Source organism: Silene latifolia, chromosome 4 (assembly GCF_048544455.1).
Source record: "Silene latifolia isolate original U9 population chromosome 4, ASM4854445v1, whole genome shotgun sequence".
Classification (NCBI taxonomy): Eukaryota; Viridiplantae; Streptophyta; class Magnoliopsida; order Caryophyllales; family Caryophyllaceae; genus Silene; species Silene latifolia.
This window is the reverse complement of record NC_133529.1, coordinates 50122980-50135807: the sequence shown is the minus strand read 5'-3', so window position 1 is coordinate 50135807 and position 12828 is coordinate 50122980. Positions and strand designations below refer to the sequence as shown.

The 12828-nt window shown below is 40.7% G+C and overlaps 1 non-coding gene across 1 annotated transcript; it reads left to right on the top strand.

The window, feature by feature from the left end:
• Window positions 1-9320: 9320 nt before the first annotated feature.
• LOC141653958 (small nucleolar RNA R71) lies at window positions 9321-9427 on the top strand. The gene has a single exon (XR_012547545.1). It is a non-coding gene; the product is annotated as a small nucleolar RNA R71 (small nucleolar RNA).
• Window positions 9428-12828: the final 3401 nt, after the last annotated feature.

Sequence of the window (12828 nt, the reverse complement as noted above, 5' to 3'; positions counted from 1 at the left end):
CAATAATTAAGGAAAAATTAATGTGTAATTTTGTGGAATGATTGAGATTAATCTATTCTAATCTACTCCTAATGAAGGCTTAATCTAATCTAAAGAAGCTTTGATTTAATCTAAGAGAACTTAGTCTCTTGATTATTACAAATGGAGTATATATATTGGTACATCATTAGGTTAAGCAAGGGTAGATTAGTAAATAACATTCTTAATTGTTGAATGGAGCTTTGCAAGTCCCGAGGGACATGCACGGATCATGTAGCAACTCTAAAGAAGATCCGTGCGTCCTGGCTTGAAGCACGGTTGATCGTGTAAGGAATCCGCTCGGATTGGCTGCGGGACGCTCGGATTCCAGGCTAAGACGCGCGTCTTGGTTTTGGGACGCTCGGATCCTATGGTAAGACGCTCTTCTAGAGCTTGGGACGCACGGATCCTGGGATAGGGTTCTATCTCCTTGCTTTTAAGCCTATGATCCTTATATATACTCTTTTATTCTTCATCCTTGGTCATCATTCTTGTGTCCTCTTCATACTAGTCCATCCAAGGTCGTCAACAAGCTTCCGAATATGCGCGAGAGACGGGAATTCCGCCTCATTATCTTCTTTCCTACAAGACATATAAAATGCAATAGGAAAGCAAAATAGGAAGGAATTGACGGATAAAATGGCCATGAAATGCTATATTAGTATGCAAAGTAGGTTCAATTAGGGGACTAAATGTGCGTTATTAAGACTCACATCAAACATCCCCAAACCGAACCTTTACTCGTCCTGAGTAAAGAGGTGACTAGAACTAGACCTTTATTTAAACTATCCTAGTAATAATATAACCGATGTGAGACAATTAACGGGTCTCACTCCGCCCCTTCAACTCACAATAAGACATCCATGAGGTAAGATGCCTTCTTGCAAGGCAAGGTGGGGCTTGCCAAAATGGCGATACATCCAAGCATTAAGCACACAAAATGAGTAATGGATGCATCTACAAAAGAATAGCCACTTTCCTCATCTAAGTGGCGGAAATTATCTAAGGGGGAAGCAATCTAAGGGTACACACTCCATTATAAATATGGTTTCTTCAAGCTACTAAGTCTAAAAGGATACCAACAAATCACCTCCAAGTTGTGTCAAACTAGGGTACCTTTGTCCTCAATCGCTAAATGCTTTTGTCAAGAGTAGGCTCCCTATGGTGTTAGAAACTTTGTAGCATCACGGAATTCCCCCTCTTGACTAGACAAGAAAAAGGGTCGTCCCCTCTCCACTATGCAACAAAATAGGATCAATGGATAAAAGGGATCAAGATGTTTTGAGTTTCACATTTGTAGTTTACTTTTTGATTTGTTTTTCCCCCCAATTTCTTGTGGTATTTGGCTTTTTGAGAACATTTCTTTTGCCACTTTTGATGTTTGGCATTTTGATACTTGGCAAATTTTTCAATCTTTGCATTTTTTAACATTTTTCAAAGTAACCCCATTTTGTAGAAAGGGTACTTTTATTAAAGCATGGGAGTCTATTTTTGCTCCTCTTTTCATTGATGCAATTTTGCAAACTTTTTTATTTTGATTTTGGTACTTGAACTCATTTTGGTGATTTTTGTGCCTTTTCCCTTTTTGTTGACAAAATATGATGATAGAAGTGTAAAAACGGTTGCATGGCTTCAAAGGTCACCTTGGAATAAACGGTAGCCAAGGAGTTATCACATCACTTGGTACTCTTGACTAGGCCTTAGTACATGGGTCAAAAGATAATAGTATGACACATCCTAGGGTGTCTTGAGGGTATTCTAGTAAACAAAGTCTCAAGGAGAAAAATTATCTACAAGGGCCTTATATAAACTTGTCAAGCTTCCCAAATAGGCATTTTCACAAAATTTTCTAACCATGCAACTACTGCCATGATGCAACTAACATATATACAACCTAATGCATATGCTTATATCAACTATTATGCCACATAAACTAAATGCAAACTCCTAACAACACACAGATACACAAACCGCAACAATAAAATACACCACATCCTACTTGACATGTAAGCCCATCCTCCTCATATGAATAATGAAAAGAAAACGGAAGGGAAATTGGGATTAGAACGATCATACCAAGCGGTCTTCACATTCCCTTGCTAATGCCTCCAATGTAGTGCCGTATCTATGTAAGAAGAGGACAAAAAACACAAGTATATACAATTCTACACTAATAAATTAAAGAACATGTTTTTGGTTTTTGAAATTTTCAAATTTTTATGGATTTTGTTTTTATGAAATTAAAGAACATATTTTTGGAATTTTCGAAAATTTTCAATTTTTATGCATTTTTGGAATATAAATTCCCATCCCCCACTTTATTTTAGACATTTTCCTCAATGTACATGTAGGAGTAGGAATGAAAAAGAAATATATGTTTTTGGATTTTTGATTTTATGGAAATGAAGTACGAATGCAATGATATGATATGAATGAATGCATGCTCTAACTAAATGCAATTCTACATGACATATATAATAAATGAATGCAATCTACACTACACTAGGTGATGCATGTTTTCTATTAAACTATGATCACCTATGATCAAACCTCCCCAAACCAATTTAAGCATTATTTTTAGTGTAGTGGAAATGAGGTTGGGTCATTAGTGACTATGCATGAACTTAAGTCTATATGCAACTAACTATACGAATCATATGAGATATATATATATATATTACAATGCAAACTAATCTAATCATATGAGATATATTACAATGCAACTACACATGAGAGATAAGGAAAGAGTATCATACAAATGGAGGTGGTATATTTGAGCACCTCTAGCCATCCTACTCATCATCATCATCATCGTCATCATTGCGGTTTCCACGTCCTCTAGATCCTCCTTGGTCATACCCTCCTCCTTGGTTAAAGAATCCCCCACCTTGGTCTCCAAAGTTCCCTCCTTGGTAGCCATAGTTAGGGAACAAGAGATGTGGTTGAGCCCAAGATGGATGAGGGCCTCTAGGGTTGATGTACCCTTGTTGAGCCATGTTGTAGTAGGAGGGGTATTGGGCCAAGTAGCTGTCAACCCTCCCATTGTGAACTCCAAGAGCTTCATCAAATCGGTCATGGATGGAGCTCTCGGGTCTTGAGGAGTGAATGGTACATGTTGTGTTGGGTAGGGTGGAATAGGTACATAAGATGGTTGTGCAACACCACATTCCGGCAACTCGTGAGGTCGATGAGGTTCTCTTCTCTTGGTGGTGGGTTGTCATGGATCTCAATGGGGAGGAGTGATACCCTTCGTGAGGTGTCAAAAGTAAATTTATAATCTCCAACTACAACTATAGCTAGCGGCAGTCGGGTCGAACCACAGAGAGGCAGATGTAATCAATAGTTGTCTGAATTTAGTCCTAAGGTAACAAATGTGGGGGTTTGATTGGATTTGGTCTAAAGCTAATAACAGTAAAAGAAATGTAAACTATGAAATATATGAAATCAAATATAAAAAGGGGTACTAGGATGGTCGGTTCGTTATAGTTTCGGCGGCAGCATACTAAACAGGTCTAAATCAAACACATGAGGCGGTAAATAAAGAGGTCCTCTCGGTCCACTCTTAACAAATAGCATCTTTCGATCTCGCTATAAGTCCCTAATATCACTAATATTAACTTTCGTCCTGAAAAGTGACTAACGGTCTAAACCTTACCTACCTTTCGATCTCAGCACAGTTTAGTCATTTTAATTGGTGATCTAACAACTGTCCCTATCTCTCGATCTAATGGGTCAGTCATATATTAAGCATTCAACTAGTCGTGTGCACTCGATTCGTCAAATACAACATTTAAATCAATTAAAACGAAGGTAAACCTCACGTGGTCAGTAGATCGACCAGGTATGGCAGTCGATCGACTGACACGCGAATCAGGCCGTGTTCATTATATTGCCGCATACACTATAATTCCCCTACATCCTAGCACGAATAAATTAGCTACTCATACTGAAATTAAAGGCAACAATAATATTAAGGATTAAAACTACGGAATTCATGCTTAAAACGATAAAATAAACAATTAACAAAAGATGGCAATTCGGCTTGGGAACTGATCTAGAAATTCGAGAACTATGAACGAAAGTAAAATAACAGAATAAAACACGAGAGTACTGTGTGAATTGCGAAGGAAAAGAACAAAGCCGAATGACAAAGCGAATTGTATTCAATACCGAAAGTAATCTCGAACCCTAATTATTTCTAAAGAACTGTGTGTAAAACTTAATGTAAAAACTTCATGATTAATCTGATGTTCTAGGTTACGTTATATAGGAAATATACGTAACACTTATTATCAAAACCTAAACACAATGGGCTTGCGTTTCCTCGATCTTTTAATTCTCGTCTGGGATAGCGGCTTGGTCGATCGACTAAGGGTAGTGGTCGATCGACTGAGTAGCAGTGCACAGTAGGTTCTGGATCCCGCAAGTTAGTCGATCGACCAAGGGCACTGGTCGATCGACTGCTTTAGCTGATACTTGACTTCTATAACTTCGTGGATTTGTCTTTTGGGCCTTGAATTGCGCACCAAGCTCGTTCCTTAAGCGAATACTTCACGTCAAATGCAATGCAGGATATACTCGGGGACGGATTTAGCTTGATTTCCGTTGAATTCTTCACATTTCTGTAATAAAGTACTAAAACACGAAAGTAGACGGAAATAGGGAGAAATGTAGCATAAACTACATGAATGAGCTCTGAAATGCGTGGAAAATAGGATGTAAAACATCATATAAATGACACGCATCAAACTTCCCCAAACCAAACCCTTGCTTGTCCCCAAGCAAGAACTAGACTCGATCTAATGACCTAATGGAATGAGTTCAATCTCAGAGCGAATTGCAGACTGTAAAGCCTAAACCATTTTAATGCATTAACCAACAATCAATTAGTAATTTGAATCATGCAAACAAGTTATGGAGTCGTTAAAACTGCTGAACCATCAACTATAGAGACTTATCAAATTGGACTCTCACGGGTCGCTCATATCACACATAAGCACAGGTGAATAAAGTATAAGATAGAAAGAATTCATTTTGTAGAGACTCTCACCTAACCGTACATATGCATTCCAACCAACAAATGACCATGACACATGCCGAGGTATATATATGGAAATGTGAGGTATGGGTAAGAAGAGGCTAAACATTTATGGGAAAGTGGAGGTACAGGCGATCAAGCTAGTACCAAAACAGGACCATATGACAACACCCAACTTCTTTCTCATAATCGAAACGGTGCTATAGTAAGCACAAAACTCACAATCTCCAAAATAGTAGTAATCAACCAACTCCTCATACGATATAAATGAAACATGGGAGCAAAAATCGCCATAAGATAAAGGCTTGAATCATGCGAAATTGATTTTCTTCTCGAACTTCAGTCGATCGACTAGAAATAGCAGTCGATCGACTGCTTCTACAGTACAGAACTCTTTTTTTTTTTTCGAATCATTTTTCATCTTTTTTTTTTCTTTCTTTTCTATATTTTTTCAACTTTTCTTTTCCCTTCTTTTTTCATCTTCCCATCAATATCTCAAAAGAGCATATGCCACCAAAAACGAGTAACAATCCCAAAAACTAAACTACTAGCTTGACAAAGGCAGGCTAAATGTAGGATGTAGTAAATAGGACAAAAAAGATAATTTTGGCAGTGTGGAGCTTATGGGTAAAACGAGAAAGGGAAACCTCTACCACATGTGTCAACTAACCACATACCGAATGCATACAGGTATTAAGTAGATTAAGTTCATATGTATGCATATTGATGTAACATGTCTCATAAGGAGTACTACTCACATCCTAGATGAACTGGTCATGAATGTCACCAGTTATAAGCTCTAAAACTCAGAAATATGATGTAGTTTGCCAAAATTCTAAGTCAAGTTTCAAGTCCAGCAAAAAATGTAACGAAAACTCGTAGACTATGCATATGTGATTCTACTAATAACATGTGATTTAGCAAGGCTCAGGAAAAAACAGCTGCAATTGCAATGTCATCATTGAAATACTACCGTTCCGACTCGACCTATATGCTAAAATAAACGTGCATTTTTGAAATTTTTCAAATTTTTCAAATTTTTTTTTTTTGAAATTTTCTATATATATGTGAAATGAAATAACCGATGCAAAACAAAAATGTAAACGTGAATGCAAGCAAATGATATGCGACGCAAAACCCTTCCCCAAACCAAATCGCACAATGTCCCCATTGTGCAAAATCATGTAATGAAGAAAAGAGAAACGGGAATTTGCGTAAAATGAAATAAATAAGACATGAAGTGGAAGTCGGGAACTCACAAGACTTTAAGCGCATCAAAGGAAACCTCCCCAAACCAGCGTGAGCTAGGAGGTTTCAGTAGCTAGCAGTGCCACTAATAAGTACCTGAAAAGACAAACAAAGTACCACACATAAAATCGAGAAAGCAATAATGAAGCGATATTATGTGCATAATTGAAAAAGATAGAAGAAATATATAAAATGACGGAAGATAAAGTGGAGTAGAAAACTCCCTCAATTCCGCAAATCGACCAAACACAGCAGGGGAGAGGTCGTGAACGGGTACAGCAGTGCAGGACGGTCGATCGACCATAGCAGGCAGTCGATCGACCGGATTGAACAGGAACAGAAGCTCCTGGAAGACGCACCTCAGTCGATCGACCATGGTATGCGGTCGATCGACCGGAAATACTGTTGTAACTTATTATTTCTTCGTATTAGCTCAATAACTTGAGCTAATAAGGTCTAAAAACCTGCAAGTGCACAATAATACGCGCCCAAAATTGTGCAAAACCCAAAGTAAAGTCTAAAGTGCTTAAAAATCCTAAGCAAAACAATTAAATGCGAAGTCTCGCGCACACAGAATACGGTAAATAGTCTTAAAAGCATTAAAGTAAATGTTTGATAAAACTTTTGACCAACTAATAGTTGATCAAGAACGGTCATGGTATGGCCCACTTCGTCGGCTTCTGGCTACTAGAGGTAGCCTCAATGGTGCTCATCTTCTCAGCTGCACCCTTCTTAGCTTCAACATCCGCCGAACTCAACGGATCAACAGCTTCGTCATCTCCCCAATCAATGACCTCTTCAGATTCGTCGGAATCCAGGTCGGATTGTCTCACTTTGTCTGGCTCATCTTCAAGCTCCTCATCAGTCCCATAGCTTAGGCACCCAAGACCGCCTCTCGAAACAATTTGCTCCTTCACAGCTGGAGCAACCTGCAGCTCTTCCTTCCCCAAACCAGCTCTTGCAATGTCTAAAGCAACAGAATTTTCCTCCTTCTTGCTCCCGGTCTGGGGCGGAGGTGTTAACACAGGAGTAGTAATAGAGACAGGTAATTCAGGGAGCACGAAGTACAATTTCTTCTCAGAAACCGTATTGCATGTGACAGGCCACATGGGGTTTTTCTTCTTAGCAGGTTGGGCAAAAACAATGGAGTGCTTCCCCACTTTAAAGGTCAAAGTTCCCAAACCTACATCTATGACTGCACAAGCAGTGTGCAGAAATGGCCTACCTAGTATGATAGGAATATGGGCGTCTTCGGGCATATCGAGCACCACGAAGTCAACAGGGAAGAAGAACTTCCCTATTTGCACAGGGATGTCTTCTAGGACTCCTATAGGCTCGACCGTAAAGCGATCAGCCATCTGAACGGTCATGTCTGTGACTGCAAACCTAGCCAATTTTAGCTTCCTAGCAAGACTCAAGGGCATTACACTTATACTAGCTCCTAAGTCACATAAGGCTTTCTCAATAAGAAAGGTACCAATGCTACATGGAACGGAGAAGCTACCTGGGTCTTCTAATTTGTGAGGTGCAGTGTGGGACAAATAAGAGCATGACTCTTTAGTTAATTCAACAGTATGCACAGTTTCAAGTGACTTTTTCTTACTCAAGAGTTGTTTCATGAATTTAGTGTAAGCAGGCACTTGATTGACTAACTCAAGGAAAGGCACTTGTACATTCAAGATACGAATAACTTTTTCAAATTTATTGAAAGATACATGTTCCTTCGTCGGCACTAGTCTCTCCGGGTATGGGGCTGTAAGAAGTAACTTGGCCCTCTCCTCTAAATCACGCATGCCGGCATCCGTGGACTTAGGCTGAAAGTCCACCACATTCTCTTTGTTGAAGTTTGAACCCTCTTCAGACCGTCTCAAATATGAGCCATTGATCGACATTGGGTCGTACATCGGAACCGGGACTGACCCATCAGCACTCGGGTCTTGCCCCAATATTTTCGGGACTGTCGTACCCCGATTCAAGTGATCCCTCAGGTTGTCGGGCATTGGAGGACGAAATTCCTCAATATCAGCAGCGGTCTCAGTCGATCGACCAGTGAGGTCAGTCGATCGACTGAGATCTACGATTCGAGAAGCCGTCAGTAACCCGCACTTGATCGATCGGCCAAGGTACATCGATCGATCGACTGATATACCTGGTAGACGCCTTTTTCTTGCTATCTTTCGTTACAGCTTTGTTTCGACTTGGTTCCGCCTTATCTTTTGTAGGGGCATCCTCAATCATAGCAGGCCCCTCCAGGGCGGTCCCGCTCCTCAAAGTAATGGCATTTAGGGTCTTTTTCTGGTCAGTTTGAGTCGGCAAGTGTCCCGGAGCTCGAGTGGTATTCTTGCTAGCCAATTGAGCAATTTGGCACTCTAGTAGCTTCATCCCGGCCTCTCTAGCTTGGGACTCCTTCAGCAACAAGTTCTTAAATTCAGCGAAGTCGGAATTTTGGGATTGTTGCTGCTGCGGCACATAGGGAGGTTTCTGATATTGTTGTTGCTTATAATGAGGGGGCACATAAGCTTGCTGCTGCTGCTGTTGTGGAGGTTAAGTCGGATTCAAGACATTCTGGCTACTCCACGTCAAGTTAGGGTGGACATTCGGCTCATAGTACGTGTTTGTTTGCCTATAATGTTGAAAGGCAGCACAAGACTCGAAGGGACTAGGACAATTTTCTGAAACATGTCTCTCAGCTCCACAACTTCTACAGACGAAAGGACCGTCTGAAACAGCATTAACATGGTACATCCCCTCTTTTGAAGCTCCTCCCAATTCATATTTGTCAAACCTTGCAGTGAGAGCTTCTAATGCAGCTACAGAAGAGGATTCAGCAGCTCTCCTCTGATTGCCTCTCGAATTCCCATATTCAGCATTATGAGTGGCCAAATCATCAATGATCTTCCACCCCTTAGTCTCTCCTATATTCTCAGCAAATCGGCCATTGGCTGCAGCATCCAAGATGGCCCTCTGATCGTCATACAGCCCGTTATAGAACTGATTGCAAAGACTCCATTTTTCAAACCCATGGTGCGGAATGGTTCAAACCAGCTTCTTGAAACGGACCCATGCTTCATGGAAGTTCTCATTAGGCCCCTGTTTGAAGCTCGTGATCTGAGCTCTAATGGCATTCGTCTTCGAGGCAGAAAAGTATTTCTTGTAAAATGCCAAAGCCAGCGAATTCCATTCAGTTATCCCATGAGCAGCCCGGTCCAGATCCCAATACCACTCCCTTGCAGCATCGCGGAGTGAGAAAATAAACATAGTTTCTTTTATCTGATCCGGGGTCACGCCAGTTGGTGGGGGTATGGAACAACAATAATCGATAAAGGTCTCCATGTGCTTAGCTGCATCCTCATTTGCAGCTCCCCCGAATTGGTTTCTTTCAACCAAGTTTTTATAGGACGGCTTCGGCTCAAATTTCCTATCCGCCCCTGGTAGTGCGAATCCTTTGTAGAGATTTGCAGCTGCCGGCTCTGAGTGACTGGCAATGGTTGCTTCTTCAGCCATGTTTGGAATTTCTGGAGAAGTGACTGTCTCAGCTGAAGAAATAGAAGCAGGAGATGTAGGTGGATCTTCTTCGAACAACTCGTTCTCGTAAAAGCTTGACAGAGTACTCAGCTCTTCCTCTGTTGGTAATACCCTTTGTGATCGTCTCAACTCGCGCAAAGATTTCTCAAGCTCAAGATCGAACGGTACTAGTTCACCACCCTCTGACCTGCGCATAAGACGAAACTACAAAAAGATTATAAGAAAAGTTTAAGGAACGGATGTCCCTTCAACTATGAAAGACTAAAATAAAACAACTAAAAATTAGAACAATTGCCTCCCCGGCAACGGCGCCAAAATTTGATACCCGTCGTGAGGTGTCAAAAGTAAATTTATAATCTCCAACTACAACTATAGCTAGCGGCAGTCGGGTCGAACCACAGAGAGGCAGATGTAATCAATAGTTGTCTGAATTTAGTCCTAAGGTAACAAATGTGGGGGTTTGATTGGATTTGGTCTAAAGCTAATAACAGTAAAAGAAATGTAAACTATGAAATATATGAAATCAAATATAAAAAGGGGTACTAGGATGGTCGGTTCGTTATAGTTTCGGCGGCAGCATACTAAACAGGTCTAAATCAAACACATGAGGCGGGAAATAAAGAGGTCCTCTCGGTCCACTCTTAACAAATAGCATCTTTCGATCTCGCTATAAGTCCCTAATATCACTAATATTAACTTTCGTCCTGAAAAGTGACTAACGGTCTAAACCTTACCTACCTTTCGATCTCAGCACAGTTTAGTCATTTTAATTGGTGATCTAACAACTGTCCCTATCTCTCGATCTAATGGGTCAGTCATATATTAAGCATTCAACTAGTCTTGTGCACTCGATTCGTCAAATACAACATTTAAATCAATTAAAACGAATGTAAACCTCACGTGGTCAGTCGATCGACCAGGTATGGCAGTCGATCGACTGACAAGCGAATCAGGCCGTGTTCATTATATTGCCGCATACACTATAATTCCCCTACATCCTAGCACGAATAAATTAGCTACTCATACTGAAATTAAAGGCAACAATAATATTAAGGATTAAAACTACGGAATTCATGCTTAAAACGATAAAATAAACAATTAACAAAAGATGGCAATTCGGCTTGGGAACTGATCTAGCAATTCGAGAACTATGAACGAAAGTAAAATAACAGAATAAAACCAGAGAGTACCGTGTGAATTGCGAAGGAAAATAACAAAGCCGAATGACAAAGCGAATTGTATTCAATACCGAAAGTAATCTCGAACCCTAATTATTTCTAAAGAACTGTGTGTAAAACTTAATGTAAAAACTTCATGATTAATCTGATGTTCTAGGTTACGTTATATAGGAAATATACGTAACACTTATTATCAAAACCTAAACACAATGGGCTTGCGTTTCCTCGATCTTTTAATTCTCGTCTCGGATAGCAGCTTGGTCGATCGACTAAGGGTAGTGGTCGATCGACTGAGTAGCAGTGCACAGTAGCTTCTGGATCCCGCAAGTTGGTCGATCGACCAAGGGCACTGGTCGATCGACTGCTTTAGCTGATACTTGACTTCTATAACTTCGTGGATTTGTCTTTTGGGCCTTGAATTGCGCACCAAGCTCGTTCCTTAAGCGAATACTTCACGTCAAATGCAATGCAGGATATACTCGGGGACGGATTTAGCTTGATTTCCGTTGAATTCTTCACATTTCTGTAATAAAGTACAAAAACACGAAAGTAGACGGAAATAGAGAGAAATGTAGCATAAACTACATGAATGAGCTCTGAAATGCGTGGAAAATAGGATGTAAAACATCATATAAATGACACGCATCAAGGAGGTAGCTTGGCCTTGGAGAATACCGGCTCAAGCAGGGCTCGGTGGGTGGTATGTTCCATTTCCTAAGAATAAGTGATGTGCAACCCTTGGTGAACCACTCTACACTTCCGGCCTCATTGTAAGTACACCAACGTTGGTGGTTGAAGATAGCATCCTCATCTACCAAAGTGCTCCTCTTGAGCTTTTCATAGCTTCCATCAAAGTTGAACCCTGGGCAAAGTTCATTGGCCAAAATTGTAATTAGGCCTCCCATCACAAAGGTTTTGATATGAGTGTTCCCTTGTGCAAAGTCATTAAACCGTGTAAGCATCTCGAGGGGTGTGTTGAAATTGTAGGGCCTTGTCCCTTGCACATTCAAGTATGACTCTAGAAAAGTCAAGTCATGAAGGGTGCACCTATCTTGATCTAGCCTTCCATTGATAGTCCCGGCGATAAATCGTTCAGTAATCCTAATCAGCGGATGTTGGATTACAAAGGTATAACATTGCTTATAGGAATGAAGTTCTCTCCCAGAAATAGCCACCCAAATGTGGTTAACACTAAAGTCGGAGGGCTTATCTGTGTCATCCTTTGGTACTTCAAGACCAAAAATACTTGCAAATTGGTCTAGAGTCAACCTATGGTCTCTATTGCAAATACGGAACATCAAACCAACATCTTTCGCCGAGTGGTGACTACCCGGAGACTACACAAAAACACTAGCGTGAGACTCAAGTAAGTGTCCTCATGGGCATAGAACATTTTCTCAAAACCGAAACCATTGAAAAACACCTCCGTTTGATGTCTTATGCCAAGTATTTCTATTGCATCAAGATCAATGAATTGAGTGGGTTCATAGTCCTTACCTAGCAATTGCTCAAATCGTTGGCGGTGTTCATCTTTGGTGAAGATTACCTCCGGGAAATACTCAAGTTGTGCAACACCTTGTATCATTACATTCCCTTGGCCCCTTGCCGCTCGTGGGCCGGATAAAGTAGCACCCTTGCGTCGCTTGGGTGCGGCCTCAGCGGCTTTCTTGCTTTTGCTCCTTAGATTCATCATCCTGGCTTGATGTGGTTAGGATTTGTTTGATTTGTGATGGGGATTTTGTGAGGATGATGATGAGATTTGATTTTGTGTTGATAAGATAAGGAAATAGGGATGGTGGGGTGGGGGGGGGGGGGGGGCGC